Source organism: Tamandua tetradactyla, chromosome 25, assembly GCF_023851605.1.
Source record: "Tamandua tetradactyla isolate mTamTet1 chromosome 25, mTamTet1.pri, whole genome shotgun sequence".
Lineage (NCBI taxonomy): Eukaryota > Metazoa > Chordata > Mammalia > Pilosa > Myrmecophagidae > Tamandua > Tamandua tetradactyla.
Window position 1 is genome coordinate 41,291,958 of NC_135351.1, and position 7,125 is coordinate 41,299,082.

The following is a 7,125-nucleotide window of genomic DNA, read 5'->3' on the forward strand; positions in this document are numbered from 1 at the left end:
AAATTCAAGAGAAGATAACATAGACGCCACCTCTCAATGAATGAAGTGTCAAAATGTCACTCTAAGATAAGAATGTATTTTAAAACTTTATTCCTGCAACGCCAATCAAAGCGTTGGAGGGAGAGGGTAAATGTTACTGTTGCACATCTAGGAATAGCAAATGAAGACTTAAAACTGTTGAATCAAAGGCAGTGCACTGTTACTTGTATTAACAACCGTGTTCTGTCTTAAGCAACATTTCTTCCCTAATAGCTAAAATATGATACAGATCGTATGCAGTAACTCTTTGGAAAGTACTAGAATCAGAGGGTAAAGAATGCCATATGCCACCCCACTTATATTTCCTACTATACAACGCCTTCTGGGCTCTTGATAATCAAGCATTAGTGTAGCATTACATTCAATAGAAAATCTCTCTCATACTTTGGGCTTAAGAACCTTGCCCCGCCAGTTCACACGCCGTGACATCTGACTCTTCATCATTGTAAATATTTTCGGCCATTTGCCATATTTGCAAGATGTTATCCTCAGACACTGAACAAATAACTCAATGCTCATGGGGGTTCCAACTGAAATGTGATATCTTGGCAGGGTGTCCTCCATGAATGAACAGGAGTTCTGGAGGCTTATCTTCTACATCTTCTGCTGATTGTTCTCAATTTTACTTATATCCAACAAACACATTGAGATGGCTATCAGTACCATTTGAAACCAAAATAGTTTCATCATGCAGACAACAGTGGACCAGGAAAATTTCACCTTTATGAGATTCAAAAGTGTGGAGTGTTAATTTTAAATTATCAGATCCCATAAAGCTACAGTCTTATCCATGGAACCACTTGTTAGAATGAACTCGCTATAGGGATTGAATGGCAGACAGTTGACCTCAGCTGTGTGAGCATACACCAAGTGACTTGGCTTGGCAGTGATATTGGACCCACTGCCCCACATCATAAGTTTCTGATCATCAACAACAGATCCAAACACTGACTCATGGAGCAGATGCCAAGCCACATCTTATACAATAGCAGAGTCACCAGTAAAGATTGCTTTAGCATCCACAATTTTGCCTGCCTTTGGTCCTGCATTTATATCTCACAGGCAGACAGCATGGTCATCAGGTGCACTTAGGAGATGTCCACTCAAATTAGAATTCCAGGAAAGACCATAGACTTCCTTCTGGTGACCTCTTAATCTAAGATCAGGATTTTATTCTCCACTTGGGTCTGGCTTAGCGGGGTGCTTTCTATAGTCATAGAACAACATGTCAGAAGATGATGTTTCTGTAACAATAATATGAGGATTCTGTGGCATGTAAGGAGCATGGTTTACTTCTCCTGCATGGTTAATTTTAATCTCACATTCAATTTTTCCTGTTACAGAGCTAAAGCCACCAAATTTACCCTTGTCACTGTCACAGTGGGAAGCATGTAACTGTGCATCATCCTTCAGAATATGTACTTGAGCCACCACCAGATGATTCTGCTCATCAGATGTGTGAGTCCCAGCACTAGCCAATGAAGAGCATAGTCCTTTCCTTCTGGTTTAGTCACTTCAGGAAGCCACTGCATGGTCAGCAGAGCATGGATCCTAACTAGGTTATGCAGAAATGGTGTACTCTTTTTCCAGATTTTATATTCTTCTTTGATGACAGGCTCTTGCATGTTATCTTCAAACATCTCTGTACTCGCTTCGGACTCCCCTCATTCCTGCCTTTCCCTGGAGCGTCACACTCTTCTCAGCTCTGCTGCTGCCTGGGCACTCCCCAGATGCCGCATCCTTCCTTCCTGCCTCCTCCCCACTCACAGGTGCTCAGTTCTGTGCTGTTCTCTCTCTCTAAACTTGGGTTTTCAACCCACGCCTCTCAGAGAATGTATAATGGAAGATATTGTGATGGCCTACTTTGAAAAAGACAATCTACCAAACCATTCTACTATCCTACCCTTATAAAAGGAAAAAGGAACATGTATATCGCAAACACACGCGAATATGTGTGTATATATCCTCAAATATATACAAACATACACACACAAAAAAAAATTCTGCAATTGAACTATTTATTTCATTTGTATAATTTTTATCTACATTTTTGTTGAGGTTGGTTTTTTTGTTCGGTTTGAGTAAAGCCCGAGTGATTTTGGTCTGTGGCCAGTTGAACGTTAAAAGTAACAGACAAGTAAACAGAGGAAAGACATATTACTCAACAGACAGGAGTGGTGTTTTGTTTTTGTTCTTGTTTTTATTTTGTTCCTTAAGAGTACAGTAGGAATTAATTTTTTTATTTCAGTTTTTGAGATAAACAGCACATTCTGATGAAGTATCTTATATCAATAAATGGAAATTATCTTAATTATTATACTGAAGGGGAAATAAATATGGCAATTAACTGATATCTCTGATTATGAAGGGCTGTTTGTAATGTATAATATTGAGAGATATTTTTCATTTCATGATTTGATTTTAAAGCAAGTCAATCTTAAACATTTAAGCTTAGTAATTTCCTTAAAATGATAACAAAATAAAGGATTCCCAGAATGTGAACAAAAGATTGCACAGCTGGATTTTTTTTTATACAAAATTATATCATACACCAGCAATTTGTAGAGAGAAGTCAGTTAGCAGATTGATTTTTTCTATTCAATTTGTTCTATTCTTAAATAATACTGTGTTTTTATTAAAAACACATGTAATTCTCTTGATTTGACCACACAAATAAATAGTGCTTTTGCATCTTTGGTATTAGAAAACATATGTATGGAATTAATACTGCATTTAATATAACGCTAAAGACTGATTAAACTCTGAATATATTCCAGTCAATCCTGTGAGTTTGAACAGGTCCTTATTTTTGCAAAGTTATTGTGGTCAGTGTGTCTGTATTACAGAAGACTCCTAACAGGCACAGGAATTGATATATAAGAAAAATATATTGAACTGCATGCAAGAAACATCTCTATTTTTAGCTTGGTGATATGAGATGATCAACAGAGGAAGCATAATTAAGAATATATTAAATATTTGTTTTTTAAGCACTACTTTTTAAAAAATACCACTTTCTTTTAATTTAAAATATTTATGGAGTAATTTAAATAATAGTAGTCATGAGAAAGGTCACAGGTAGTAGTGTGGTTATTTTTTTTCCCACTAAGATCTAGTGAGAGGAAACCAGTGGCAGTGGTTTTATAGTCTAACTTCTCTATACTAGAATTACATTTCCCAGAATTTCCTTCCTTATACCATTATGAATTAAGGTTGGCCAGAACAGAAATTTTTGCAATATTTAAAGAAACAAATGAAACCTTGTTGGATCTGCAGCTTTTCTATCTCCCACCAACGCCTTCTTCAGCTTCTCTGAGTCATGGACCAACCACGTGTGCAGTCCCATGGAGAAGGTTGTCATAAGAAAACCATAATCTTTGAGATTGGAGTCAACACCTACACATCCTTCAGTGTGCCACTAGACGTTCCACTGTGTCTTGCTTTCCTCCATCTTCATTTAGGTCAAGGTTTTGTTTCCCTGCCAACCATAATGGCCTATGTAATGCTAGGCATACTAGCAGACACAGTGACATAATTCTTCCTTAGAATTTTTCAATAGCTTACCCATGTGCAATTCCATCCCCATATAAAGCCTGTAGTTCATGTTACTCACAGTGGTAAACTTCCCTGACCAAACCCTAACCATTACACCTGACAAGTCTTATAAAATAGGTTTTGGGACCCTTGTTCTACCTAAGTTCAAGGTTCACTGATTGTATTTTGATAGTTTTTGTACATGACATTTTCCATGTCTATCTTCCCTAACATTTTTTATTCATTTTTAAGCAGAAATTCAAGAAATAGTTACTAAGTACATAAATATGTGGGAGAATGAATGAAATGTAAGCATCCCATGCTTGAAATCTAAATGATTTAAGAAACAAATATTATTCTCTAATTTTGGGGGATATATGAACTACATCAAGATATCTAGAGTGGGGTTAACAAGATTGATATGCAATATGACAAATCAAAATGTTTTGTGATTAAAATAATCCGGTTGCTAATCATATGACTTCTATATAAGGGATAAGATTTAGGGTGGTTGTACAGCTAAATATATGATGCCCCAAACTGTGTAATTAGGCTTACTATGAGCTAACATTGCTGACAGTAATATGAGAATGTCTTATCACTGAAAAATTTAATGAACATGAATAATACAGTGTTTTAGTTTGCTAAAGCTGTCGAAATGCAATATACCAGAAATGAGTTGGCTTTTTCAAAGGGGACCTATTAAGTTATAAATATGCAATTCTAAGGCCATAAAAATCAACAAGAGGCATCAACAAGAGGATACCTTCAATGAAGGGTGATGGCATCTGGGATTCCTCTGTCACATGGAAGGTACAGGATGATATCTACTGGTCCTTGTTTCCCAGCTTCTGGTTTCAATGGCTGTCTCCAAAATGTTTTTGGGTGTTTCTTTCTCTTTTAGCTTTGCTCAGGACATTTTCTTTCTCTGAGCTCTCTCCAAAATGTTTCTGCCTCTTATCCTTTCATAAAGGATTCCAGCAAGGAAATTAAGATCCACCTTGAATGGGCTGAGTTACATCTCCATAGAAACAACCTAAATAAAAGACGCCAACCATAATAGATATCTACCCACAGGGATAGATTAAAAGAACATAGGCTTTTCTAGGGTATAGAAAAGATTCAAATCAGCACACTCTACCCTCTGTAACTCCAAATTACATGTTCTTTCCATATGCAAAATACATTCATTCCATCAAAATATCACAAAAACTTTAAGCCATTTCAGTAATAATACAAATACAATAGAAAGTAAAAAAAAAAAAAAATTAAATCAAAATAATCAAAATCAGTCACAGGCATGGTTTGTCCTAAGGCAAATATTCTCTTCTGACTGTAAAACTAGTGAAACTTAGAACTTAGAAGTTTCCAATATACAAAGGAGGTATAGTCATAGGATAAACGTTCCAATTCCACAGGAAGAAATTGGAAGGAAAGCAGGGGTCAAGGATCCCAAACACTTCTGAAGAATCTGCAGGGAAAACCCCATTAGATTTCAAAATCCAAAAGTCATCTTCATCTACAAGAATGTATCTTGTCCTTGGGGCCTGAGAAAGCATCAGGCCCACCTTCTCCAAGGGCTTATGCAGTGGTCCTGCTCTCTCAAAACAATGGGCTAAGGGTTTAACATTTTGAAGCATTAGGGAAACTACTTTGCACTCAGATCCATCTTTCTCAAGCAGCTAAGTGACACCTGGACCCTTTGCCATTCCAGGGCACATGCTCAACCCCCTGGGAACAGTGAGGTGACAGCCATCTTCCCCTTAATCCCAGGAGAATTGCTCCACTCTCTCTGAGACCTGAGGCAGCAGCATTTTCCTGAGAAATGAGTGGCCATTTCTCAGGCATCTAAGAGCTCTGGAGTGGCAATAGTCTTCCTGAATGATGACACATCCTCTGCAAAATCTAGGTGAAACTCAACATTTCCATGTGCATGAGTGGGTCCACTCTCCTGGCCTGAGGTTTCTTTGCTCTAGAAAACAGTTTCCATGGTTCTGCCTTTGAAGTTATTTTTCTATCAATCTGTGCCTTTATTATCCCTTTTAGTCCAGACCTGTGGTGGTTCCATTTATACAGATCCTGCAACAAACTTGTTGGTTTTCCATGCAGCACACAGGGTTCACAGCCATCAGACAATTGGACTTTCCACAAATCCTTTCTAGGTAATTCCATTTCCAAGCCCGCCATGACTGAAATCACTCAATAGTTAAATCCTCACTTGGACCTCTATTCTCTGGAGACTCGCTTTTCACAAACTCAGAGTTTTAAGAAACCATCAATATCTCATTTCTTTGTGCCCATGAGTTCAGTTATCAGCTTATCCCTCTCCTCTCACATTTTATTATAAAATACAAAGAGAAGCCACGCTGCATTTTACATATTTAGCTTGCAAATTTCCTGAGTTAGTTACCAAAGCTCATCACTTTCAAATCTATCTTACATCCAACACCAGTACTCAGTTTTGCCAAATTCTCTGCTCCAAGGGTTGTCTTCCTTCCATTGTGCAATGACACTTTCATAATTTCTGTCTAAGTCCTCATCAGAATTATCTTTAGCATCCATGTTTCTTCCAACAGTCTCCTCAAAGCCATCTAGGCTTTTCTATCAAACTCCACATTATTCTTCCAGAATGTTTCCCTTATCCATCTATAAAGTTGTTTCACTATATTTGGTACTTGCAAATGACAGCACTCCACTTCTCTGGTATCAAAATCTGTTTCAGTTTGCTAAAGCTGCCAGAATACAATATACCAAAACGAGTTGGCTTTTTCAAAGGGGATTTATTAAGTTACAAATGTGCAGTTCTACAGCTATAAAAATGTCTGAACTAAGGCATCAACAAGAGGATACCTTCACTGAAGAAAAGCCAATGGAATCCAGGGCCCCTTTTTCACATGGGAGGGCACATGGCTATATATACTGGTCCTTCTCTCCCAGCTTCCAGTTTCAATGGCTGTCTCCAAAATGTCTCCAGATATTTCTTTCTCTCACCTTCATCAAGGTTTTTTTCTGTGCATTCTCTTCAAAATGTCTTGGCCTTTCTTCCTCTCATAAAGGATTCCAGCAAGGTGATTAAGATACACCTTGAATGGGCTGTGTCATATATCCATGAAAACAACCTAAGCAAAAGGTCCCAACCACAATAGGTCTTCACCCACAGGGATGGATTAAAGGAACATAGGTTTTTATGAGGCACATTACAGATTCAAACCAGCATATATAGTATAGTATGATAATATTAGAACTTGAGTTCAAATAACAGATATTTTTCTGGCACCCATGGGGGAAAATAAGAGGGGATATATAGATGGAAATAACATTTGTGAAAGAATGGGGCATAAAAGAGGATGCCTTATCCAAGGAACTGTGACAAGTCTTATGTTTCTGGAACTACTTGGACTTGTGTTTTAGAAAATTCTGAACTCAGTGAAGGAAATAGAGTAGAAGTGAGAATGGAGGATTTAAGATCACTTGTTTGTAAACTTAGAATTTAATAGTTGAGTAAGTTAGTATTTCAAACCATGAGCTTAAGATTCCTACATGACATTGAGA

The 7,125-nt window shown here is 37.5% G+C and overlaps 1 pseudogene; it reads right to left on the reverse strand.

Moving 5' to 3' along the window:
* Window positions 1-430: 430 nt before the first annotated feature.
* LOC143669128 (histone-binding protein RBBP7 pseudogene) lies at window positions 431-1,679 on the reverse strand (annotated as a pseudogene).
* Between the last annotated feature and the right edge of the window lie 5,446 nt (window positions 1,680-7,125).